Genomic DNA, 13,743 nt, shown 5'->3' on the forward strand with positions numbered 1-13,743 from the left:
GACTCTATTTCCCGGTCTCTGTTATTACCAGGGTGGAACATGTGAATACATTTTGCCAATGGAATGCGAACAGATTCTATACACAATCTATAGGTTGTGCCATTAAAGAGAAGAGGCATTCCCTCCATTTCCCTTCTCTCCTTCCCACTGGCCAGCATGTGAATGTGAGGGCAGGAGCTCAAGCTTTGATCTCAGTTCATGAGATTGAAGAATTGCCACTTCAACAAAGAACACGGTAGAAGGGGTCTGATTCCCATCCCCCAGACACTAAAAAGCTGCCATATCAGCCTACTATTTCTTAGCTCATATTGTTTTGTGAAAAAGAGAATAATCTCTCACCTTTTCACTGCTGTCTTGTGGTTTGGCATAGCAGCTAAGCCTACATCTTAATAAAGGAACTTACTATTTTTCATTATTATGCACTATGTAACTAGGATGTTTAACTGAATGTTGGCTTATCCCTAGTTAAACTCAGATCTCTAATGTCCCAGAAGTCATCAAGAAAGATGTTCTGTGACTTCTGTATTGGTAGTCGGTTTCATGGAGAGCCAATTCTGGGAGCCATTTCTGGAAGACCTCAATAGAGCTCACTCCTCCAACCATTTCAACACTTTATCTATGTAAAATTCTCTCCATAAAATTACATTCTGCTTAAAATATTTACAGTGATTTAGATCATCTGCATTTAAATCCTGACTAACTCCAGCATTTCTTATCAAAAGTTGGGTTTTATTGTTTGAATCACTTGTGGTTGTATAAATTTTCTAGATGTGCCATTCTGATTCTAAAGATTCAAATTTTTTTCCCCAGAAAGTGCCCCAGATTTTACTTATAGGACCTTTCCAGGCTTGGTTTTAATCTTTATTCTAATTCTGCAATCTGGTGAGTCAACTCCTGTGTCTGATTTTTGCCTACATCAGCTTTGTGCCTATAAGCAAGAAGAAATTCTTTTAGGGCTATCATAGCAATACTCTGAATTTCTGACCAGCCCATGAGTCAAGAATTTAAGAGCCAATTATTTCTTTTTATAAACTCTCTGTTTATCAACTTCAGTGTATCCAATTCACTCCTATAATACTTGAATTTCTTATACCGCTCACTCTGCTATGGAAACCACCATTTGGTATTCTAATACTTTGCCTTTAATGGATATTTCTTTCCCGATAACTGCAGATAATATTGAAAGTATTATTTTCTGCCACGTATTACTAGTAACGTTCCTCTAATGGTAACATACCCTCACTCCCTCCAAATCTAATCAGGTCATGTAAATAATACAGATAAGAAAAGACAAAAAGTAATTTCATAGGTTATTTGAACAGACTTGTAGGAGATGTGGCAATTAGCTAAGCAGAGAGCTGACAAGAGAGTATCCCAAGCATAGGAAGCATCCCAGGTGACGGTACCAAGACAGGGCATGCCTAACAAACTTAAAGAAGAGGCCAGTGTAGCTGAGAAACTAAAGCTGGAAGAAGGTAGTGGGATAGGAGGTCAGAGAGTAGATGGGGAGGCAGGTTTTGTAGGTTACTACGAGGGCTTTGGTTTTAATTTTGAGCAAAATGGATAAAACCCTGCAAGTGATGTGATCTGACTTATTTTTAGAAAGAATCTTTTTGGCTGTAATGTAGAGAGATTTCAGAGTAACCAGGTAAGAGCAGCAGGACTAGTTGGAGGATGTCGAAGTTATGCAAGCAAGAAATGATAATGCCATAGACCAGTGTGGTGGCAAGGAAGATAGCAAGAGGTGGTTAAGTGAAAGACTAGTTGTGAAGTGAGAGGTAAAAAGAGGAATTAAGAGAGATCTTTGATCTGAGGCCCTTGAAGGATGCATTTGCCATCAGAGGAAATGAGGAAGACTGTGGGAGGAGCAGATTTCATGGGGGAGAGTTCAGGCATTCAGTTTGGACATGGTCAGTTTAAATGTCCATCATCTAGGCACGTACAGATGTCAACTCAGCATTTGAATACAAATCTAAGCTTTGAGGGAGCCCTGAGAGGCAGACATTAATCTAGGAATTGTCAGAATTAAAGTCATATGCATATAAAATCATCAAAGAATGAATAGACATTTATTCCTTGAAGAATGAATAATAAAGGATAAGAGAAAATCCAGAGAAAAATAAAGAACCAGGAACTAAGCCCTAGGACATTCAACGTTATGAGGTCAAGAGATAAAGAAAAGGCAACAAAGGAAACAGAGACTAGAGAGAAAGGAAGACAATCAGGTGAATGGTGTTCTGGAAGCCAAAGGAAAATGAGTATTACCCAGGAGTGACTATGTCAAATGTTGCTGCTGGGTTAAACAAAATGAGGTCTGAAACTAGCCATTGGATTTAGCAATGTGGAAGTCAGTGGTGAATTTTATGAGAGCAGTTTTGCAATGCGTATGTCTTCCTCCTCAACCTTAAAATCCCTTGTATAATGACAAAACTTGTAGTGAAATGAGACTATAAGAAATGGCCCAAATTCTTAGAAAATGGCAGAGGTTGACCAGGAGATTGAGAGAAGACAGTAAATAAGAAGCAACTGGAAGTTTCTTAAGTGGGAGACATGGGCCTTAAAGGATGAATGAGTCTTTTCATAAGTGGGAGACGTGGGTCTTAAAGGATGAATGAGTCTTGGTGAGACTAGGAGTTACAGAAGGAGGGTATGTCCTGTAAGAAGAGCCAGAATATAGTACCCTGGCTTCCAAAGAATCATCAGGAATTTCTTTAAAGATTCTAACTCCGAAGACATCCCACTTCCAATGTCCGATAAATCAGTATTTCTGTGGTTGAGGACTGATCATCAGGTGATTCTAATATGCAACTAGGATGGAAAATATTGCATTGCAGTAAAAAAGAGATAGAGTAGTGTTTTGTGAAGGCCCTGAGAATATGAAGGAGTTTGTTTACAAACACAGAATCCTAGGGCATGATGGAAAGGATTGTGAAGGGGCCAAAAAGTTAAAAAATATCAGCATGGGAAGAGGAAGGGAAAACCAGTTTTTGCATTAGAGAACAAGAAAGAACTGGAAATCACTTTTTTAGAATAAAAATGTGAGGATCATAATGATCAGTGTCAAGGATGAAATTAATTGAGGGTGATGCTCTGTGGATCTTGCATAGGTAGCACCTTGCACTATAATTGTTTAATAACAACTGACGTGATTTAAATTTATTACTTGATATGCTAACTTAAAATGAGTACCTCATTTCCTGTTAAATGATTGGTAGGAATGAAATCATTGCATCATTTCCCAAAATATGCTTCTGTGTCACAAACATGTTCCTTAGCACTCACAATTTGGTTCTTTCTTAGGAGCTCTAAAAACCAAAAGACTACATTTGTAATGTCCTAAATAATATATATGTTTGTGTTTCTGATAAACTTTATCTTTACTGAAATATAAGGCAAGTTTGAAATTACAGATTTATTGGCATTATCTTGATTATGAAGCTAAAACTAAACTATTTTTTACTGTGTGAGCTCCTAAAATATGTTCTAGTTAAATAAAAACCAAAAATGGTCATATGATGATCTATTTTGAACGGTTGAATGTAAGTGAAACAACACATTACATTTCTCTTGGAAGAAAAATATTATTGTGTGAAACTGAATATATTTCTTATCCCAATGAACTGAATTTGTTAGAAAACTTCAGCTTCACTTGAAATGCCAATTGGCTGTACTCTACTTATGTAATAGGGGTGAGATGTGCAGTTTAAAATACTTTAATTTTTAACTTTATCATTGTTCCAAGAAAATGTCCTTAATTCAATTGAGGATTCTTTCCAATAAGCCATTTCTTTCATTTCTGTGGAAAGAATATTGGGGATTAGCATATCTGAGTGCTATTATTTCAACTGATATTTGGTCTTCCCAACCTGCCACCACATCATCTGCTTTCACAGATACATGAATAGATTACAAAAATAACATTTCTAAAAAGGATGTCATTTAAAATTTTAAAATTGTTTATATAAAATTTTGTGTCAAACCATAAAAATGAAAACACATACATGTTTTCTCTGTGAAATACATTTAATTTAAAATGAAATAAAATGAAGAGGAAAATGCTTAAAATTTTTAGATCCAGTTTTCCTACTCATTTGTCTCTACTTACGTCTCTGTTCTGCCTTCTCAGATTATTTTCTTCATTCTTTAAATATGCTAACTCTAAGAAATGCCTTTAATGATGATTTTTTTTGTGGGTACCTGTAATTAACTTAAATACTTTTACTTCAGCAGAGTGTTTGAAAATAGTTGAACTGGACATACTACAGGTTTAGGTTGGAAGTTATTTTCTGTTAGATGTTTTTGACAGACATTTTATCACTGTCTCTTGGTTTCTAATTTTGCGATCAAGAAATCAGCTCTGAATCTAATTGTCACACCTTTTCAGCAAAGTCTTTTTTTTTCTTTTAAGCTTTCGTGACTTTCTCTTTGTCTCTGGTATTCCACTCAGTATTATGATGTGTATTAGAATGGGTTTCTTATTCATCCTGTTTGAGATTCATTAAGATTTCTCAATCTGAGAATTGACATGTTTTATAGATTCTAAAAAACAAAAACAAAAACCCAAGCTACTATGTTTTTTGAATATTGCTTTCTCTCACTTAATGTTTTCTCTCCTTCGGATCTCTGATGAGACTTACTTGGATCTTCTCACCTTATCCTTTCATTTTGGTGTATAATACGTTGAATTCTGACAAATACAGACCAGCATAAATTCAACCACACCAAAATAGAGAACATCTACATCAACCCAGAAACTTTCCTGTTCTCTTTCACGGTAATACTGCCCCTCCACCCCAGCACTCAGAGGCAACCAGTACTTTGATGTCTATTTCCATATATTAGATTTGTTTGTCATGAGCTTCCTATCAATTATGTGAATTTTAGAGCAGCGATCCACAACCTTTTTGGCACCAGGGACCAGTTTCATGGAAGACAATTTTTCCACATTCTGGGGAGTAGGGGGAGGGGGTGGTTTAGGGATGATTCAAGTATATTACATTTATTGTGTACTTTATTTCTATTATTATTATTACACTGTAATATGTAATGCAATAAATATACAACTTACCATAATGTAGAATCAGTGGGAGCCCTGAGTTTATTTTCCTGCAACTAGATGGTCCCATCCGGGGCTGATAAGAGACAGTGACAGATCATCAGGCATTAGGTTCTCATAAGGAATGTGCAACCTGGATCCCTCGCATGCACAGCAAATAATAGGGTTTGCGCTCCTATGAGAATCTGGCGCTGCTGCTGATCTGACAGGAGGCGCAGCTCAGGTGGTAATGTGAGTGGTGGAGAGCAGCTGTAAACACAGATGAAGCTTAGCGCACTTGCCCGCTGCTCACCTCCTGTTATGTGGCCAGTTCCTAACAGGCTACGGACTGGTACCAATCTGTGGCCCAAGGTTTGGAGACCCCTTTTCTAGAGTGTCTGACTCCTTTATCTCAACATAATATTTTCGTAACATATCCATATTGTTCTATCGTTTACTTGTTTATTTTAAATTAATGAATAGCATTTTATTGTATGACTTTCATAATGTGCTTATGCATTCTGGTGATGAACATATGGGTTGGTTCAAGCCATTAGATCTTGTGCATTAGGCTGCTTTGAAAATGTATGTACACATCTCCTTGTAAGTACCTGGAACTTTGGTTGCTGGGTCCAGAAGCATGTCTTACTTTATAAGAAATAACAATTATCAAATATGTATATCACTTTATAATCTCACTGGCGAATTTCAGTGTATGAAATTTGTAGTTGCCCCACATCTTCACCAGTATTTGGTTTGTCAGTGTCTTTAAGTTTAGCAATTCTAGTGGGCATAAAGTCTTGCATTGTGCTTTCAATTTGCATTTAAAAAATTTTTAAATTGCCACATCATAACTGTACTCATTTATAGGGTACATAGTGATACTGTAATACATGCAATGTATAGTGATCAGATCATGGTAATTTGCATATCCATTTCAAATGTGTATTATTTATTTGTATTGGAAACATTCAGTATCCTCCTTCTAGCTATTTGAAACTGTAATATATTATTGTTAGCTATAGTCATCCTAGTGTGCTATAGTACACTAGATCTTACTCCTCTCTAGCTGTAATTTTATACTTTTAGCAAATCTCTCCCTCTCCTCGTCTTCCTTCTAACCTTCCAAACCTCTAGTATCCTCTGTTCTACTCTTTACTTCTAGGCGATCAACTTTATTTTAGCTTCTACATATGAGTGAGAACATGTGTTGTTTAACTTTCTATTCCTGGCATATTTCACTTAACATAATGTCTCCAGTTCCATCCATGTTGCTGCTCACGATGGGATTTCATGCCTTTTTATGGCTGAATAAGATTGCATTGCATATTTTTACCACATTTTCTTTATCCATTCACTTGTTATTGGACACCTAGGCTGATTTCTTATCCTGGCTATTGTGAATAGTGCTGCAGTAGACATAAGAGTGCATATAACTCTTTGATGTACTAATTATTTTTCCTCCTTCAGATAAATGCCCATGGGGGGCTTGTATGGCAGTTCTATTTGAAGTTTTTTGAGGAACCTCCATACTGTTCTTCATAGTGGCTACACTAGTTTTCATTCTCAAGAAGAGTGTATAAGAGTTCTCTTTTCTCTGCATTCTCACCAGTATTTATTTTTTGTCTTATTGTATAATAGCCATCTTAACAAGGGTGATATGATACCTCATTGTGATTTTGATTTGCATTTCCCTGGTGATTAGTGATGTTGATCATTTTTTTTCATACAATTGTTGGCCATTTCTGTGTGTTCTGAGAAATGTTTATTCAGATCATTTGCCTATTTTTAAATTGGAGTATTATTATTATTATTTTGCTGTTGAGATGTATGTTTTCCTCATATATTCTGGATGTTAGTCCTCTGTTGGATGGATAGTTTGCAATATTTTCAATTCAACAGGCTGTCTTTTTACTCTGTTGATTGTTTTCTTTGCTGTGCAAAAACTTTTTATTTTTATATAATCCCATGTATTTACTTTGTTTTATTTTTGTTGTTTTGTTTGTTTTTTGCCTGTGTTTTTTTGGTCTTATTCATGAATTGATTTCCCAGCCAAAACTTCTGAAGCATTTCCCTTATGTTTTCTTCTAGTAGGCTTATAGTTTTGTGTCTTAAATTAGGTCTTCGATCAATTTTAATTTTATATATGCTGAGAGGTGGGGGCCTAGTTTCCTTCTTCTGCATGTGGATATCTAGGTTTCCCTAGCACCATTTATTGAAGACACTGTCCTTTCCTCAATGTCTGTTCTTGGTGCCTTTGTCAAAAATCAATTGACTGTAGAATTGTGGATTCATTTTGGGTTTCTGTATTCTTTTCCATTGGTCCATGTTTCTGTTTTTATGTCAATACCATGTTGTTTTGGTTACTACAGCTTTGTAATGTATTTTGAAGTTTGGTAGTGTGATGCCTGCAGCTTTGTTCTTTTGGTTGAGGATTGCTTTGACTATTTGGGGTCTTTTGTAATGCCATGTCAATATTAAGTTTTTTTATATCTGTGAAGAATGTCATTGATATTTGATAGAAATTGTATTGAGTCTGTAGATTTCCTATATAGTATGGTTATTTTAACAATGTTAATTCTGCTCGGTGATCATGGGGTGTTTTTCCATTCGTTTGTATCCTCTTCAATTTCTTTCCTCAGTGTTTTGGTGTTTTCCTTGTAGACTTCAATTTGCTTTTTCTTGATAGTTTTTTGCTTGTGCTTTTTGGTGATTTCTGTATGTATGTGTGTGTGTGTGTGTGTGTATATATAATTTAAATATATTTCTTTAATATATCAGTTATATATAATGATATTTGCATCAAGTATATATAACAGTTATCTATAACTCAGTGTTAAACTGACAAATACATACTTTAGCAGATACTCCAGAGGAATATATTTATTATTCCTCTGTGTATGTGTTAATATATATTTAAATATATTTATATATAACATATTTAAATATTCTTATATATAAATATATTTAAATATACAACATTTATGTTGTATATAATGTATATTAATGTGATATAAATATAATACATAATGCAATATATAAATATAAAATAATATGTATATATAGTATATCTGTGTATATTAAATATACAACATATTTAAATATATTTATATATAAATGCACACACACACATTCCTCTATGAAGTAGCTGCCAAAGAATCTATTTGCTTAACATTGAGATATAGATATTTTTATATACTCTGGATGCAAGTATCATTGTGTGTGTATAAATATTTATATATAATATTTTTATATATATATTTATATATATAAATTTAAATATATGTAAATACACAAATATTTAAATATATTTACATATAATATGTGAATATATCCATATTAATATATTCACATAAATATATTTAAATATAAGTATACAGATATATTTAAATATATAAATATATTCAAGTATGCATAAGTACACAAATACATACATATATTTAAATATATATAAGTACACACACACACACACACACACACATACATATATTCCTCTAAGGAGTATCTGTCTGCTTAACATTGAGTTATAGATATTTTTTATATACTCTGGATGCCAGTATCATTATATATATTACTGATATATTATTTTCTTCAGTAAGTGTCCTATTTATTTTCTTAATTGTGTCTTCTGATGATTAGAAATGTTTGGTTTTGATGACATGCAAGTTATTAACCTTTTTCTATAATGGTTGCTGCTTTCTATGCTTCTGCAAAGCATTTTTCTCTACCCTGGTCACAGAGATATTCTACTATATTTTCTTGGAAGTTTTTGAGTTTTAGCTTTTACATATAGGCCTCTGATTCATCATGAATGAATGTCATGCATAGTGTTCCAGCGTCATTTGTTGAAATGACTCTCATTTACCTACTGATTGCCTGGAAGATTTTGTTGGAAATTAATTATATACCTGTAGATCTACCGCTGGTACTTTGTTCTCTTTCATCAATCTGTTTGCCTTATTTTACTACCGGTTTTGTGACCTATATATTTTTATATAAATGTGAGACCCTACTGGGATATTGATTATCATATTATTAAATCTGTTAATCTGGGAGGATTGGTGTATGAATTATATTGACTTTTCCTATACATGGGCATGATATATCTCTTCAATTATTCAAGTATTCTTTCATTTGTCTCAGTGCTGCTTTTTAGTTTGGTTATATAGATCTTGTCTATATTTTTAAAAAATTGTCTCCAACTATTTTATTTTTAATGCTATCGTTAAGTCATACTTTTTTTTTGCTCTATTAAAACTACAATTAATTTTTATATGATAATTTTGTATTTTACAGCTTTGCTAAATTCACATATTGTTTTGTTTTGTTTTGTTTTGTTTTTGAAACAGTCTCACTGGCTCTGTCGCCCAGGCTTTAGTGCAGTGGTGTGATCTCGGCTCACTGCAACCTCCGCCTCCTGGGTTCAAGTGATTCTTGTGCCTCAACCTCCTGGGTACCTGGAACTACAGGGATGCACCACCAAACTGGCTAATTTTTGTATATTTTGTAGAAACTGGATTTTGCCCCATTGGTCAGGCTGGTCTCAAACTCCTGACCTCAAGTAATCTGCCTGCCTTGGCCTCCCGAAGTGCTGGGATTACAGGCATGAGCCACTGCACCAGGCCCACATATTAGTTTTAATAGTCACCTTTTCGTAAGTTCTTTATAATTTAAAATTATAAAAGCTGTGATATTTTAAAAAGTGTTTTTCTTCCTTTTCAAAATTTAGGCCTTTATTTTTTTTTTTTTTGGTATTGTTGGCTAGGATATCCAAGACCATATTTTTAAGAGGTGGTAGGAGTTTTAGACCAGGCTGGGCAACATAGTGAGGCCCTCTGTCTACAAAAATTTTAAAAAAAGAAAAAAAGAAAAAGCCAAGTGTGGTGGCATGCACCTGTCATCCCAGCTCTCAGGAGGATCACTTGAGCCCAGGAGTTGGAGGCTGTAGGGAGCTATGATGGTGCTACTGCACTTCAGCCTGGGCAATCCAGCGAGACTCTGTCTCTTAAAAAGGAAGAGAAAAGAAGAAAAACAGAATTGGCATTGCTTCTGATTTTAGAGGAAAGCCATCTTTCTCCATGGAGTATTTTAGCTGTACATTTTTTATGTAGTGTCCTTTATCAGTATGAGGAAGTTTCCTTCCATTCTCAATATCCTAAGAGATTTTATCATCATTGAACATTACATTTTGTCAAATTCTCTTTTGAATCTATGCAGAAAATTACGTTGTTTTTTTGTTTTTTTGTTTTTACTTTTATATCTAGTTGTAGGTATTACACTAACCAATTTTCAAATCTTGGCCTAGGCCTGCAGTCTTATAATTAACCCTACTTGGTCAGAATCTATTATCCCTTCTGTATATTGCTAGATTTTAGCTAATCATAGTTTGTTGAAATTTTTGCACATATTATTTCTGAAAGGCATTGTTGTCTTTTTAAAGTTTGTTCCTCACAATTATATTCACTCATAGTATGTATTATGTGCATATATAAAGGTGTATATGAAACATATATTTATATAATTATTTTGTATTTTCTATCACTACAATTTCAGCTTCATAGTGCTAGGGATAATTGGTTAATTGCGTTGTTTACTGCCTGGATCATAGTTGGAGCTCAGTAAATACTTCTGAAATAAATGAATGAGAAAGGCAAAGGGAATTCCCACAGATATGAGTATAGAGAAGGTCTAAAGGGTAGCTCATCTAGACTGGGTCTGGAGCCATAAACTGAAGCAATATATTCCAGAACACATATAAGTGAACAATTACATCATTGAATTGATTATATTTAGAGGAGTTCTGTAACTCAGTTATACAATTAAGTTAAATAAATATAGGAAATAATTAAATTCAAGACAAATAATAGTTGTATGAGAACTTAAATATAATAACATACTATATGACTTAGTTAATTTCAATATTTATGTAGTTATAATAATATGAGCAATGGATATACATTTAAACAAAAATTATAACAACTCTTGGATTGTTGAGGGGAGAAAAGAATATATCTTGGGGAAAGAAATAGCATAAGACCTATATCCTTATCCCTCAGAGGACAAAGGTAAAATTGAAAAATCAAAAATTAGCGTTATAAATACTTAGACACATGCAGAAAATATCATAAAAATAGAAAGGTGTTAAAAATGATTTTATCCAAAGTGTACCATAGAATTAGTGTAGGATGAGACATAGGCCTCTTGAAATAATATTTAATTTTTTTTTTTTTTTGCAGATGGAGTTTCGCTCTGTCACCCAGGCTGGAGTATAGTGGTGCGATCTCAGCTCACTGCAGCCTCCACCTCCCGGGTCAAGTGATTCTCCTGCCTTAGCCTCCCAAGTAGCTAGGATTACAGGTGCCCATTATCACGCCCGGATAATTTTTGTATTTTTATTAGAAATGGGGTTTCACCATGTTGGCCAGGATGGTCTCAAACTCCTGGACTCAAGTGATCCACCTGCCTCGGCCTCCCTAAGTGCTAGGACTACAGGTGAGAGCCACAGCGCCCAGCCAATATTTGATTTTTTAAACTCCATTTATGTATTACTTTAATAAAAATTTAAATTAAAGTAAATTTAACTGGATAAGAGAGCTTATGTATAACAAATACGTAAGACTGGTGTAGTTTTTAAAAGCTCAGCAGGTTTCTCAAGACTACAAGATTACAAATCAGCTCATATATTTTTCGCTATCATTATATTCCTCATGAATAATCTTTGTGAAGATAATTACATAAATATGGATGTTCATGTGAATGGAAGTTCCTTGGCCATGCTTATTCTCAAGTGAATTTTAAAGATGAAAAGTCTTCGAAAATGTGAATTTACACTTTTGGAGAAAAAATGATTCATTGATGAAATTTCAGTAGACAAAGCAGAAAAATAAAAGTTGCTCTCATTTTTTTTCCAGAATGTTTCCTCCTTGCATTTCAGCAAACGCTAAATACAAAAAAATAAAAACAAAAATAAAGGGCCGGACACGGTGGCTTATGCCTGTAATCCCAGCACTTCGGGAGGCCGAGGCAGGCGGATCACGAGGTCAGGAGTTCAAGACCAGCCTGGCCAACATGGTGAAACCCCGTCTCTTCTAAAAATACAGAAAAAAAAAAATTTAGCCAGATGTGGTGGCGGCGGGTGTCTGTAATTCCAGCTACAATGGAGGCTGAGGCAGGAGAATCGCTTGAAACCAGAGGGCGGAGGTTGCAGTGAGCCGAGATCATGCCACTGCACTCCAGCCTGGGTGACAAAAGCAAAACTCTGTCAAAAAAAAAAGAAAAAAAAAAGAAAAGGAAGGAAGGAAGAGGAAAGGGAAGGAGGGAGAGAGGGAGGGATGGAAGAAGAAAAAAATGACAACATAAAACACGAGAGAAAACATTTCTATATAGCCTTCTAAGGACGTGTCTTGTCATTAAGTTTCTCACACGTGTATACTTGTATGTGTGCTATTCTTCACTTTGCATTGTCCTTGAATCCATGCGCTAGACATAACCGTGTTTTTCTAAAAATTATAAAGGTCAATTAACCAAGAAGCTTTGACAGTTTTCACACTGTTTTGTGGGTATAACTCAGGCTTCAACTTGGAAACTGAAAAACTGAAATTTTCTCTTGATTAGATTTGCACTAGATAACAAGAACGCACATTTATCAATTCAAAACAATTGGTGACTGGTCTGTTTCTCTCTCACCCTGAATAGTGCAAAACCAATAGAACTAAATGAAATACAGGTCTTTACTGCTCTCTTAGCATAAATTATTGTTTGCACTCGGAAATTGTTTAAGTGCCTATTTGTGAGGGGACTTTAATTTTGGCATCTTTATTGCCTTTCCAAAGAAAGTTCATTTAAATATGTGCATACATTAGCTATTTTTTAAATGTTTTCAATGACTTAGTCTGCATATATAAATACACATTATTGTTTTTTAAATGCCTTAGTAATTTAGACTGCACACATAGTACAATAAAGTACTAATGTAGAAATCCATTTTCTTGTGATACATAGAAATTTTAATCTAGAAATTATACTGTATAATCTTGCTAGAGTATGCAGCTCAGATTTCAATTCCTATTAATGCTATAGCCTGTTTCAGATAAATTAAAATTTTCAGTGTAATAGTTTACATGATATATGTTCACATTAAAAATCTGATGGTTGATACAAAGCCCAGTAGCATAATTACTATAGGTTGCTTTCTGCAAGCCATAACAAACCTACTTAGTTTATTTCCTGAAGTTCTATGCAAATTTTTGAAACAGTTTTGTGATTTTATTTATTATCACATCTTATTTCATAAGTGATTTGAAGTATCACTTAAATGACATGCATATAGTTTAGCCCATGTGGACACACATATATACATGCACATGCATATATACTGAAGGTTTATGGAATCAAGATTCAAGCAACTCAGTGTCCTGGACAGTCCTTTACAGTCTTCACTCTTCAGGATCCACAATAGTGGTATGCACCTTCCAGGTAGCAAGGTGGATGAAGAGATAAAGAAACTGGCCAACAGGTGCATGACAGCTGTCCTTTAAGAAAAGTATCTGGAGATCATCACAGGACCCATGGGGTTATATGATATTAGACAGAACCTAGTAGCATGATCATACTACATTTTTCTGGGAAATAGATTTCATTCTGGGCAGCCATGTAACCATCTAAGAATTGTAAATCAGAAGCAAAGGACAGATACAGGGGGCAAACAT

The 13,743-nt window shown here is 34.5% G+C and overlaps 1 protein-coding gene across 1 annotated transcript in view; it reads left to right on the forward strand.

Annotated features, from left to right (window-relative positions):
- Nucleotides 1-13,743, forward strand: part of MALRD1 (MAM and LDL receptor class A domain containing 1) — a 695,880-nt gene that overhangs the window by 315,362 nt on the left and 366,775 nt on the right. The gene's annotated exons all lie outside the window — the stretch shown is intronic.

The sequence above is a fragment of the Hylobates moloch genome, unplaced genomic scaffold, assembly GCF_009828535.3.
Source record: "Hylobates moloch isolate HMO894 unplaced genomic scaffold, HMol_V3 SCAFFOLD_2, whole genome shotgun sequence".
Taxonomy (NCBI): domain Eukaryota; kingdom Metazoa; phylum Chordata; class Mammalia; order Primates; family Hylobatidae; genus Hylobates; species Hylobates moloch.